This window comes from Myotis yumanensis, unplaced genomic scaffold, assembly GCF_028538775.1.
Source record: "Myotis yumanensis isolate MYYU_CA2020_CCGP unplaced genomic scaffold, mMyoYum1.0.hap1 SCAF_17, whole genome shotgun sequence".
Lineage (NCBI taxonomy): Eukaryota > Metazoa > Chordata > Mammalia > Chiroptera > Vespertilionidae > Myotis > Myotis yumanensis.
Window position 1 is genome coordinate 23,513,299 of NW_027223768.1, and position 13,390 is coordinate 23,526,688.

General features: G+C 47.3%; 1 protein-coding gene across 1 annotated transcript in view; it reads left to right on the plus strand.

Annotated features, from left to right (window-relative positions):
• CACNA1E (calcium voltage-gated channel subunit alpha1 E) overlaps positions 1–13,390 on the plus strand; it is a 383,585-nt gene that overhangs the window by 244,260 nt on the left and 125,935 nt on the right. The window lies entirely within an intron of this gene.

Here is a 13,390-nt window from a genome sequence, read left to right on the forward strand (position 1 = left end):
GCCAAGGGCTGCTCTTTAAGAACCACTGTTCTAGACAATGTTTGCCCAATCTGAACCAGTGATGGCTGGAGTATTCCTTTATGTTTTGGTTCTACATGATCTGATTAGCTCATTCATCCATTCATACGACACCATAGCAGAGGCACAGAGATATGAAAGAACATGGCATAAGAGAAAATTACAAGTGGGGTGTGGCCGGGTGAGTTGGTTCACTGAGAGGCAGAGGCTGTGGATGAGCTAGAGAGTTTAAGCTGGGGTTGGCCTTGGTAGGAAACTTGGCAGGGCAGCCACTGAAGGGTTTAAGCAGGGGGGAGAGGGGCAGATATATTGGTTGGAAAGGACAACTTTCCCCTGCTCTGAAGACGGAAGCTAGCGGTGGGTGGAAATCACTTGTCCCACTTTACCGGGTCACCCTGGCAACGGAATGGCTGTTGCACTACTGGCCGGGGGAACTTGCTGTGACAGTCTTTCAACCTTATCAGATATCCAGGGCAGAGGAGAAGCCACTGCGTGAAGCTATAGACATCAACGTATGGGAATAGTGTGACATCTGGAGAGTTACCCTGTGAGCTTGGTCAGAAACTATTTCCTCCACTGGCTGTTGTAAATACAGTCAGTCCTCCATATCTGTGGGTTTTGCATCTGCAGAGTCAACAGACCTCGGATCAAAAATCTTTGAGGAAAAATAAATCCCAGCAAGTTCTAAAGAGCAAAACTTGAATTTGCTACCCGCTGAGCACCACACTGAATCCATGGGAATGGAGTGATGTGTAGGCATGCCCTGCGGTGGCCCGTATGCAGGTATAGGTTATATGCAAACACTATGCCATTGTATAGAAGGGACTTGAGCTTCTGAGGAACTTGGTATCCACAGGGGTCCTGGAACCAATCCCCCCTGGATACCAAGGGTTGACTGTACCTGCATTCATAGCTCTGTTTTCAAATATGTCCCACGTTAAAACAACATTATTTCTATCCCCCCACCCACCATACAAGGGGCGACACAAGGTAGTGTCTTGAGAAAGTCAAACGTGGTTTGGATTTGGGGTCTACTCTATCCTGATCGTGGGACTTTGGGCAAGTTTGCCTAGCTCTTCTGAGCCTGGATTTTATTGTTCAACACATGAACTTACAATTTCATCTCTCTCACACATGGTTGTGAAGATTAGAGTTCATGCTGGTTTGGTGGCCAGCCTAAGAAGTGCTTTAACAAGTGGAAGCCACGATAATTTTTCCTCCTCAGATACACTGGAACCTTAGGATACAAGTCACAGGAAAATATTTAGATAAGGATGTTTTCAGCAGATTCTCTCAGTGCTTCCTGAAACAGGTGTAACTGGGTTCATGGTGGAGCTGCCATCTAATAGCTTATATGCATCCTCTTGTCAGTCACCTGCCATCATTGATCTCAGTAACTTCCACCCGAATACACAGCAAAGAAAGTGGTGCAAAGAATGATAAAACCTGAAAGGGATTCTTTCCATGGTTCCCAGAAGGGAGAAACAATGATCATTATTTTATTATCTCTATTCTATTTCAGCCTCATTATACTCCCAACCCGATGGGAATGCTCAGTCAGAATGAACATTGTGTACCTTAGGGGAAAGAGGAAGGACCAAGATGTATTTCTAAGCAGAGTGAACAAGACAGGAGAAATCAAGTGATACAAGTGAAGAGGAGGGTTTAGGGAAGTGATCGAATCAGAGTCTGAGCATCAGAGTCCCGAGAGAAGCAGTGAGGAATGTGGGTCTGAGTGGGAAGGCACCCCACATCTGTTGTCTGATGTAGGCACCTACCCAAGTGAGGAATTCCCTCCTCAGTGTCCCTGACAGATGGTCATCTGGCACAGTGATTCTCATTCTTTCTCATATCATGGCACACATAGAAAATAACATTTGTATAACACTAGGGTAAATGGACAGGACTGCTCACACATGGAGGTGAGCAGCCTGGGGACTCTGGTTGTGCCAGGCTCAGCCAGCGGCCGTCACGGGTGAGTGGAACAGTATCTCAGGCACACCTGGAGCCCAGCATGCTTTGAGAAACTGATCCAGCAGGACCAGTGGAGAGCCTCCCCCACCGCACTTTCAGGCAGTCGGGTGATAAATAGGCATGTAGGGCCGGGCATTTCATTATCACCATCAATACCGATGCAGATTTACTGGGCATTCTTTCCAGAGATCTGTCTTGGATTCTGAAGATACAGAATCTTACATGCCACGGTTTCTTGCTTTCAAAACATTCGAAGGAGTAAGTGTGCTTCTTGTGGCCACAAAATAAATGAAGCTAACTGGCCTGGAGCTCCTCCAGGCATTAGTAGAGTGAACAGAAATAAAATATGCAATTCTGTCTTTGAGAAACATTCACCTCTAATGGGAAGGAAAGACCAATATGTGAGAGACAGAAGACCTATAAAGAAGGGGTATAAATAAGCATAAATAAAAACTCAAGTGCAACACTTAATGTTCTGTTTTCTATTATGGGTATTTATACTCATAATTTCATCCTCTTACGGATGCGAAGGCCCTTGAGGACTGCTTTCCTTTCTTATTCATCTTGTGTAGAATATATACTCAAAGTTTTGAATGAATGTGTATGCTACGGCGAGGTGAGCCTAAGTGCCAGGGAATTCTGAGTAGAATGGAGTGCTGTGCTTAGGGGAAGCCTTATAGATCTGAGCATTGTTTTCCAGTAAGAGAGAGCTCACGGTTTGGCAAAGGGAGGGGGATACACAGGGAAGAAGGAAGAGCTCATAGAGAGTGAACAAGTCCAAACAGGCATTTAGGCCACTATTCAGGTGGTGCTCCTCCTTGTCTTGCCTTACTTACTTCTGTTGACAGCAAATCTCTTTAGTCTCATCATTCACCCCCTTCCCTCTCCTTGGACTCTTTTCCTCTCTTGAATGGGCAATCTAAACCCTCCTCCTACTTAAAGTCCAGGTGGAGGTACAACCCAGAAAACCTCTAACCATGACACTTCTAACTTTCCTCCTTTCTTCCTTAAATCAGATGGCAGTGTTCACAGGTCTGAGCTCCATGCTCTGAACCTTTAGAAGAAGTGATATACTTCATTAAAAAGGTCTCCAACTTGAGGTAGGTTCCCAATGAGATCATGAGGCTAGACCAGGGGTGGGCAAACTTTTTGACTCGAGGGCCACAATGGGTTCTTAAACTGGACTGGAGGGCCGGAACAAAAGCATGGATGGAGTGTTTGTGTGAACTAATATAAATTCAAAGTAAACATCATTACATAAAAGGGTACGGTCTTTTTTTTTTTTTTAGTTTTATTCATTTCAAACGGGCCGGATCCGGCCCGCGGGCCGTAGTTTGCCCACGGCTGGGCTAGACTAATTATATACAATTTAGTACTCAAACTAAGTGTGGAATAGCGGTGCAGAATAGAGGGGCTGTGCAGAGTGGAATGGAGGCCAGGAGTCCTGCATGCTAGTTCTGTTTCTGAAGTCAACTAGTAGAGTACCTTTCTGCAATTGCTTAGCTTTTCATCCTCAGTTCTTCATCTGTAAAATGAAGGTTTTGTGCAAGATACTGTGATTTCTTCTGGCCCTATAATCTGCAAGATGAGGAAGGTTAGAATAGTCATATTAGACTGAATAGAAAATAGTGACTGGTTCACTAGAAAGGGCAGGAACCAATGGAAAAGCAGTAGATGATGGTAGCTAGAAGGATTGGTCTGTAAGGACCATGGCATAGAGTGGAGAACCAGTTAGGGACTGGTTGAAGACTTGTTCCCTAGCATCATAAGCAGTTTTTCTAGAATACAACAAACCCTACACAGAGCTCTCCTAGTGTAGAGGGTCTGTCAGCCTCATGTACCCTTTGTCCCTGGATCTCAAAGGAAGGGTCTCTCACCTGTAATTCTTTGCGCTCTTCTGGTGACTGACTTTCTGGAAAGAGGACGTCAAGTCTCTCATCAGCAAGTCCTGTGAACGGGCGAAGGGCGTTTTAGCCAATCATCAGAGGATGCATCCTCTTTAATTTCCTCTTTAAGTCATCTACTCTGGCCAACCTGCATTTGTGGTGGTGTCAGAGCAATGCACTTGCCATTCCCCAAAGCAAGGCAGCCTCCCAGCCTGGATGGTTCGCTGTAGGTCAATTGTCCTGGCTTCCCAGTGGCCCCAGGAATTGCTGCCTCCTCCGCATCCTGGGCTGCAGTTGAAGGGCAGGAGGACTTGGTCTTTGATTTTTTTTTCTAGCATTTTGTTTTGTTGTCTCTGACCATAAAAACAAATGAACAAAAAACAGTTACTGCAGAAACGTTGCAAAATACAGAAAAGTATAAAAAAATTTTAATCACTTATTTCAATCCCCCAGCCCCCACCCCCATGATTATCACTGTTAACATCTTTTACTGTTTTGACTAAAAAAGGATTTTCCTCTTAAAATTCATACAAGATCCTGAACTATATAAACAAACTATTCTTTGGGGAAATTTTTGAATCTTTTATTACCAAGAATGTTCAAACATACACAAATGTAGAGAGAACAGAATATTGAGTCTCTGTCACCCAAACCCAGCTTCAGCAGGTACAAGACCTTTGAAGGATCTCTTATCTCCATGTTGGGCCAGAGCTCAGAAAGGGAGGCAGCAGGATAAACATTTATAATGATGATCTTGGACTTATTAGGATTTAGCCAAAGAGATCCTGAGCACAGCAGGGCCCTGACTCCTGTGGGTTTTGAGGTACTGGCTTGTGTGGACACGGTCATGGCGACCTTTCTGGTTCCATGTGGCTTTGCCTACCCTCTCTGTGTGATATTTGCTCTTGAGTCATCTTGCCAGGAGTGTGGATAGGTCTTCGCTTACATCTATGCCCAGCACCAGTGGGATCACCCCCACGACCAGGATGGGGCAGTGCTTGCCTCTCATTCTGAGCTGAGCTCCTGGCCTGGAGCTCCTGCCCTGGTCTCACTGGCATCAGACTGCTGCCTGTGGGTGAGGGTGGAGAGCCGTCTTCTTCTGGCTCTCCTCTTTGTCAAACTAGTTCTGCTCCCTTTCCCCACTGCTAAGGGGGAGAATGGGGTAATCGAAGGTTAAATGTCTCACGAGAAGTCACTCCTGGAGTTGCTTTTGCATCTGGATGAAGACACTGGTGCATCCTCAGTGACGGTCACTGACGTCCAGGGAATAGGCGGCTGCTGGCCATCAAGTCCAGGGGCTTGGAACAAGCAGCTTTTCTGCAGAAGGTGTGGAGGGCCCTGGTTCCTGATTACTTATCTCCCCGGGTGAAGCTTGTTTGTGTGGGGAGAGTTAGCAGCTCTATTACACGCACTCAGGGATCTGAGACATGATGAAATGCTCTGCCTCAGGACTGGCAGGTTCAGCTCCTTGCTGGGTGGCAGCAGGTGGCTGAGTTCCACTCTATTTTCCCTCCACGGCTCCTTCACCACCCTCTTGCTTGCTGGAGGGCTGGGAAGACAGCTCTCATTTTCTGGCTGCCACATCCTAGCGTCGGCTTTCTGTTTGTTTTTGTTCTCCCCTAGAATCTGGTAATAGTCTGGGGAGGATTGCTTTGAAGAGACCTGGGACTAAATGATAATACGGAGAGTCCAGAGTTCTCAAGAAGTTAACTCATTGTGGTTCTAGGTTGTGGACCCAAATCTGATCCTGGGACTAAACGATGCAGAGAGAGTCCAGGGTTCTCAGGAAGGTGACCCAGGTCTGCTCCAGGTCACTTTCCTTGGTTGGGCCTCAGTTTCCCGTTCTACCAAGTGACGGGTTGTATAGTGTGTTCTCATAACCTTCCACGATCATGGCCAGACTGGCTGGTGTGCTGGAAGCCAGGTTGGGCGTTCCCGGGCCTTTACTTGCCCCGTGTTGTATGGTGCCCTGTACGTCATGTCCCCTTCCTAACACGTGGGCGTGGTCAGAGGCATTCAAGTGGCTCCGCCCTTGGAAACACCATCCAACTGTGCAACGCAGGGGCTGGGTGTTGGCTGCTTCGAAGGTTGTTCAAAACCCTGATGAGAAAGGGATGTCATACGTTCAGTCAGGTTTCTTTTTTTATTTTTTATTTTATTTTATTGCTTAAAGTATTACAAAGGGTATTACATATGTGTCCTTTCCCCCCTCCCCCTTGACAATCCCCAGGCCTTCCCTACCCCCCAGTGTCTTATGTCCATTGGTTATGCTCATATGCATGCATACAAGTCCTTCGGTTGATCTCTTACCCACCTCCCTCCTGCCCCCCAACCCTCCCAGGCCTTCCCGCTGCAGTTTGACAATCTGTTTGAGGCAGCTCTGCCTCTGTATCTATTATTGTTCAAAAGTTTATAATGGTCTCTATTATCCATGAATGTGTGAGATCATGTGGTATTTTTCCTTCATTGACTGGCTTATTTCACTTAGCATAATGCTCTCCAGTTCCACCCATGCCGTTGCAAATGGTAAGAGTTCCTTCTTTTTTACAGCAGCATAGTATTGCATCGTGTAGATGTACCACAGTTTTCTAATCCATTCATCTACTGATGGGCACTTAGGCTGTTTCCAGATCTTAGCTATGGTGAATTGTGCTGCTATGAACATATGGGTGCATATATCCTTTCTGATTGGTGTTTCTGGTTTCTTGGGATATATTCCTAGAAGTGGGATCACAGGGTCAAATGGGAGTTCCATTTTTTGTTTTTTGAGGAAACTCCATTCTGTCTTCCATAGTGGCTGCACCAGTCTGCATTCCCACCAGCAGTGCACAAGTGTTCCTTTTTCTCCACATCCTCTCCAGCATTTGTCGTTTGTTGATTTGTTGATGATAGCCAGTCTGACAGGTGTGAGATGGTATCTCGTTGTTTTGATTTGCATCTCTCGGATGATTAGTGACTTTGAGCATGTTTTCATATGTCTCTTGGCTTTCTGAATGTCCTCTTTTGAAAGGTGTCTATTTAGATCCTTTGCCCATTTTTTGATTGGATTGTTTATCTTCCTTTTGTGAAGTTGTATGAGTTCCCTATAAATTTTGGAGATTAGGCCCTTATCAGATATGACATTGGCAAATATGTTTTCCCACGTAGTGGGTTTTCTCGTTGTTTTGTTGATGGTTTCTTTTGCTGTGCAGAAGCTTTTGATTTTGATGTAGTCCTATTTGTTCAGTTTCTCTTTATTTTCAAGTGCCCTAGGAGCTGTATCTGTGAAGAAATTGCTTTGGCATATGTCTGAGATTTTGTTGCCTTTGGATTCTTCTAGAATTTTTATGGTTTCCTGTCGTACATTTAAGTCCTTTATCCATTTTGAGTTTATTTTTGTGTATGGTGTAAGTTGGTGGTCTAGTTTCATTTTCTTGCATATATCTGTCCAATTTTCCCAACACCACTTATTGAAGAGACTATCTTGGCTCCATTGAATGTTCTTTCCTCCTTTGTCATATATTAATTGAGCATATTGGTTCGGGCCGATTTCTGGGTTCTCTATTCTATTCCATTGATCTATATGCCTGTTCTTGTGCCAGTACCAGGCAGTTTTGAGAACAGTGGCTTTGTAATACATCTTGATATCTGGTATTGAGATCCCACCTACTTTGTTCTTTCTCAGGATTGCTGCAGCTATTCGGGGTCTTTTTTTATTCCAGATGAATTTTTGGAGAGTTCGTTCTAGATCTGTGAAGTATGCCGTTGGTATTTTAATGGGAAGTGCATTGAATTTATAGATTGCTTTGGGTAGTATGGACATTTTAATGATGTTGATTCTACCAATCCATGAACACGGTATGTTCTTCCATCTGTTTATGTCTTCCTCTATCTCTTTTTTCAATGTCCTATAGTTTTCTGAGTAGAGGTCTTTTACCTCTTTAGTTAAGTTTCAGTCAGGTTTCTTATACATTGATTCAGGGGCAGAGATTCTCGGGGCAACGATTTATTGAAACATTAAGAGGGGACTGGTAAGGATACGAGGCGAAGTTTAGTTTCCGTGGTTCTAACCTCCAACCTGATCCCACTGGTAGCTCCGGAGTGTGGATTACACCCCAGAGGTTGTCCCACTCAGAGGCAAAGGGGCTGGGCCATTAGTAGCCCCGCATCACTTAGTTATTGGGGACAGGTCTCCCCCCCACCCCACCCCATAGGCTGGCATGAACTCACTGGTGAGGCAGAGACAGGCTTCTGGTCATGTGCAGGTGAGAGCCCTTAGGAGCTAACATGCATAACTGCTAGGGGGTGAGCGCACCTACTGGTAAAGGGGACCTGAGCGGGTACAGCCCAGAATCTGCCACAGCAGGTGAATGCTGGGCAGGGAAGGCGCAGGAGGGAGGAGGGAAAGGGCTATTCTGAATGGGAGTCCTGAGCAAAGAGGGAACGTGGATGACTCGGGGGAGATAGATGTACACTCGCAGGGAGATAGATGTACAGGCGAGATTTCCTGATCTGGGTGACCTAAGTCAGGATGATGTCCCATTTGCTGAGGGTAGATGGTACCTAGAAAGGGGCTTCCGGGCAGCCCTGGGCATATGGTTCAGGAGAACATCCACATGGGTCTGGTGGGGTTCATTCCAGAAACCCTCCCCTTCTTTTTTTCTTTCTTCTATGTCCCCCACCTCTTGACACTTCTTAAACTTAACCTTTTCCTCCACTTTCACCTCCATATGAGCCTGTTCTCTCCATTTCTGGCCTCTGCTGTCTCAGTGAAGGTAGTTTCTTGGAGTCTCATGTGATTCCTTTCTCCAAAAGCTTCACAGATCCTTTCCTGAGCACCTGGGTGTGATCAGACACAGCTGCACATCAGCACACTCACCAGTTCAGTCATGCAAATACTTGTGTGCTCATCTCTTTAATGTGGATCCGTCCGCTATACTGTTTTACACGGGTCATGACCTGAGACTATTTGCTCTTCACTTATCTCTAAGGCCTAGAAGAGTATCTGCCACACACTGGGTGGTCCACAGATTTGTTGAGCACAATGCGGCATTCCGCTCTGAGCCACGGACTCCACGTCCCTTGGGTGGGGAAGGAGTTGTCGCACTGGGTGCTGGAATGATGTGGGGGCCACAGGGAAGCAAGTGCCCGGGTGTGTTGCCCTTAGGAAAGGTGTCCGGCAGTTGAATCTATCTTCGGCTTCTATGCCCGCCCCCCCCCCCCCCCTCTTGCCCTCTCTGAGTTTTCTCTCTGGGGTGGTTGGCAAAGGCCTTGCACAGTTGCGTTTGCTAAGATGAATGGCCTGGCCTCTTGGCAGCCATCCCTGGACCTGAGTTGGTTGGGAATCCCAGAGATCTCTCTTTTGAGGTGGAGCCCAGAGGCTGGGGCCCCTCCCCCCCAGCCCCAGGACACTGGAGTTTTTGGAGATACTTTTGTTTGTCACAACAGGGGGTGGGCGAGCCACTGGCTCCTACCTGGTAGAGGCCAGGGATGCTGTTAATGCACCCCACAGGACAGACCCCACAAGGAAGAGTTCTCCAGCCCAGGCTGAGCAACCCGCTGTCACTCAGTCCAGGGCTTGCCAGCAGGTGCTGCCTTCAGTCTGGGGAGCAGGTGTACCCCAGAAACCCTTCATTTTTTTTTTTTTTTTAAAGAGGGACCCTGGAGTCAGTATCCTAATTTCAGTCCTAACTTAGCCTCCGGCCAAAGCTGCTCTGAGAGGCGAGTTCACATTTTCTGTTCTCCGCAGAGCCCTGTGGGACCTTCCTAGAGCCCTGTCTCCATGGGCAGAGCCCAGCCCTGCCCGTGCAGCCTCAGGCCGGACAACCAGGGACCCCTTCCTGTTGCTGTCGCCATCCCTCTGTTCCTCTTCCACCCTGCTCCCCACCTTCCTCCAGCTTCCCCAGTCCCCCCGACATTAATGTGATAATTGCCGTGTGCGCCTGTGTACGCAGGGAGTGGGTGCGCTCACCACCCCCAACCAGGCAGCTTCCCAGAGGAGCACATTCCCTCTGTGTCAGGACTGGGCCCCGCTGAGCACTCCTGTGCAGGTGGGCTGCCACCCGCAACTGCCTTCTGTCTGTCACCACCCCGTCGTGTGCACGTGTGCACGTGTGTGTCACTCAGGGACTCGGCAGGTGAGAAGGCGGGAAACAGCCGGCCTGCCAGTCTAGGGGCTGCGCTGGGCTGGGTGGGAGGGGACGCAGCATCTTAGATGAAGAGGACGTTGCTCACAAAGCATAGCAGGTCGCCTGCTTCTGTGCTGCCTGGCACTCAGCAGGGGCTCTGTGATGGCGGGAAGGAGGAGGCTGGCCCTCTGTGTAGCTTTCTTTGCAGGGAGGGGCCTGGTTTACACTTGGGCGCTCCACAGGAGAGATCTGGGAAAGGTTCTCTGCGAGACACTCTGGGGCCAGAGTCATGCGGGGTGCCTTTGGAAAGCTGTGGGTCTCCTTCCCCAGGATCTCGCTCAGTCAGAGACCTTAGCACGGCTGCCCCCTGTTTTTGAAGGAAGAGCGAGTCCTGAGGGAAAATAAAGTGTGATGATCCTGCGCGCCAGCCTCTTGTCAGAGTCACAGAGGCAGAGGGCGGCGGCAGGGGGCGCCGTGGAGAAGGAAGGAGAGGGAGAAATTCTCCCACCCCCTTTGGGGTACAGACATACATGCCCCGGAGAGAATAGGCACAGCTGTCAGCGTTTTCTGCTTGGCGGCCCTGACTCGACCTCACGTGGTCCCAGGGCCCTTGCTGCCCTGGGAGTTGTCGGTTTCGTGCTTCTTGTTGAATCTCAGAAGACACTTGAGTAGTCATCTCTCCTACACTGGACAACTTTATGGTTGTTTTAATAACGATGAATCAGAAGGAGATTGAAGCTCTAATTAGCATCAGAAAGAACCTTGCCTTTTTGGAGGAGGGAAGTGTGAAGTCCTCCACCTGCCCCCTCCTGCTGAGGCATGTGACTTGGAGCACAGGGACTGGGTGTGTCATTGATCCATTGACAGGCGAGGTGATGGGAGGGTGAGGCCACCTGGGGAGGAAGGATGGGAGGGAGAGGAGAAAGGTGTTCAGAGGGGGTGGCAAGTCTGTTAAAAAGGTTTGTGAGTAATCTCTGGGCTGTCGAGCTGTTTTCTCCAGAAGAACCTTTTAAGCTGTCAGTCATCTCTAACACCCTCCCTGGGTGTCATGCCGCTGGCTGGTGCTGGGCTCCTCCCAGATTCCTTTTTCTCCCCATCTCCCCCTCCTTCTCTTTTGTTCATGCAACAGGCCCCAGTGCCATAGTGGATGACTTTTTTCCTTTTTAAAGCAATTCAGACAGAGCTGCACAGATGGAGAGAGGGGGATATCAGAATGATTTTTTTTGGGTATATTTCAAACATGAGAACCATCTTATTCAAATCATGGTTGTTTATTGATTAATTGAGCAACTATATGTGCCAAACACTTTGTTAGGTGCCAGGTACAGAAATGAGCAGACAGTTAAGGCTGTTGCCTTAGTGTATGTTATAGCAAAACCAAAACATTCTCACAAAACACTGGTATTTTCTAGAAGAATTAGGAAGCAGGTTCCAGACTCTGGGGCCGTGAGGGGAGTCCTTTTATCCCTGCATTTCACAGGCTCTACTTCCTGAGATGTTTATGGATTTTCCTTGAGAAAGGGTGTTTTATAATCAAGGAAGTGTATAAAATGATGGAATAAACAAAGTTAATGCTCCTTGTTTTGTGTGGGTCGTCTCACAGGCTTGGGGGGAAATATAATTTGCTGTGTTTCCCAAGTTTATTTGGTTATAGAAGCCCATTTTCTGCAGAACACATGAATAGCCTGCCGACTTCAGGCAACAACCACACAATTTGGGGAACACCCTGCAGCAAGCATGTCAAACTCAAAGGCTAACACGGGCCAAATAAACAAGGTATGTGGCCCACGGGCTGCGAGTTTGACATGCTTGCTCTACAGCATCTCCGGCAAATAGTCACCCAACTGAAATGGCTTTAGCTCTCTTCACACTGTAGCTCATTCACTCCTGGGCCCAAAGACACCTTAAAGGTCACAATGTCACCGTCGCCATCGCTGACACCAACTAACGTTTATTGGCAACTGAACTCTGATCTGGGTGCTGGGAGCAGACTCAGTCCTTGCTGACAAAGAACACTGAGGGGTACTGGCTAAGCCATAGAGTGAATGAAACCTGTTGGTCTTCTCCGCTGGTGTGGCTCAGTGGTTGAGCATTGACCCATGAGCCAAGAGGTCACCTGTTTGATTCCCAGTCAGGGCACATGCCTGGGTTGTGGGCTCCATCCCTAATAGGGGACATGCAGGAGACAGCCGATTAATGTTTCTTATCAATGTTTCTATCTTTCTGTCTCTCTCTCCTCTCTCTCTAAAATCTATAAAACATATTTTTAAAAAACTCCTTGGCCTGAGTATCATTGGTGAACCATCCTTGCTAATTAGTTCTACAAAGTATTGCCTTTATAATCATGAATAAAGACAGAGCTAGCTGTACTAAGATAATTGGTCCATCCTGCAGCTTACAGGAAGGCCCATATCTTAACCATCTCAGAGAGAAACCAGTTTCCTAGGTCTATTAAAAGCCCTTGAGTCCCTTGACATCTGGTTCTTCATGGTTGAATCAGAGGCAGTTTTCTCAGAGGCCTGGCCCACATCTTCCCTGCTTACACTAACCTGGGCAGGCTGGTCGACCCAAAGAGTTACATCTTATGCGCTGAAATTGGCAAGTCCCTGCCTTTGTCCCATCAGGAAGTGTTTGTTTACAACTTTTATTTTGCTTCATTAGCACTCATAGCTCTCTGAACAGTGCAGGGGCAAAACAAAAGGTACAAGTTTGGTGAAAGAGGTTGCCTCAAAAGCTCTTTTTTAATGGGAAAATTTACTGTATGGCGATGGCTGCCATAATAACCAGTGGGAGGCTGTCGTCTGTGGACTGACATACTTGAATGGGAGGCAGAAATAAAATGAGATAACTTGGAGGAAAGCAAGGTAGAATGTCATAGAAGTCCACAGGAAGCATGAGTTCAAGGAATCAACATATGTTTGCAAAGTTTAGTGGAATGTAAATCACAGAGACAAGAAACACCTTGCCATAGAAATACCAAGTTCACAGCTTCATTTCGCTAATTGAGCATGTGAGTTTGAGGCAGGGCATTTGACTTGGATGCCTTTTTCTCCAGTGAATTGGGGATAAAATATCTTTCCAGAAATTGAGTTTCAATCAGGTATTAATGTTTTGAAGGGAATTTCAAAGCCCTGCCTATGTAAAATGCAATTGAAGGAAGACTATTTAAAAGATTTGGGGATGCCGAAACCGGTTTGGCTCAGTGGATAGAGCGTCGGCCTGCGGACTGAAAGGTCCCAGGTTCGATTCCAGTCAAGGGCATGTACCTGGGTTGCGGGCACATCCCCAGTGGGAGATGTGCAGGAGGCGGCTGGTCGATGTTTCTCTCATCGATGTTTCTGGCTCTCTATCTCTCTCCCTTCCTCTCTGTAAAAAATCAATAAAATATATTAAAAAAAAAAAAGA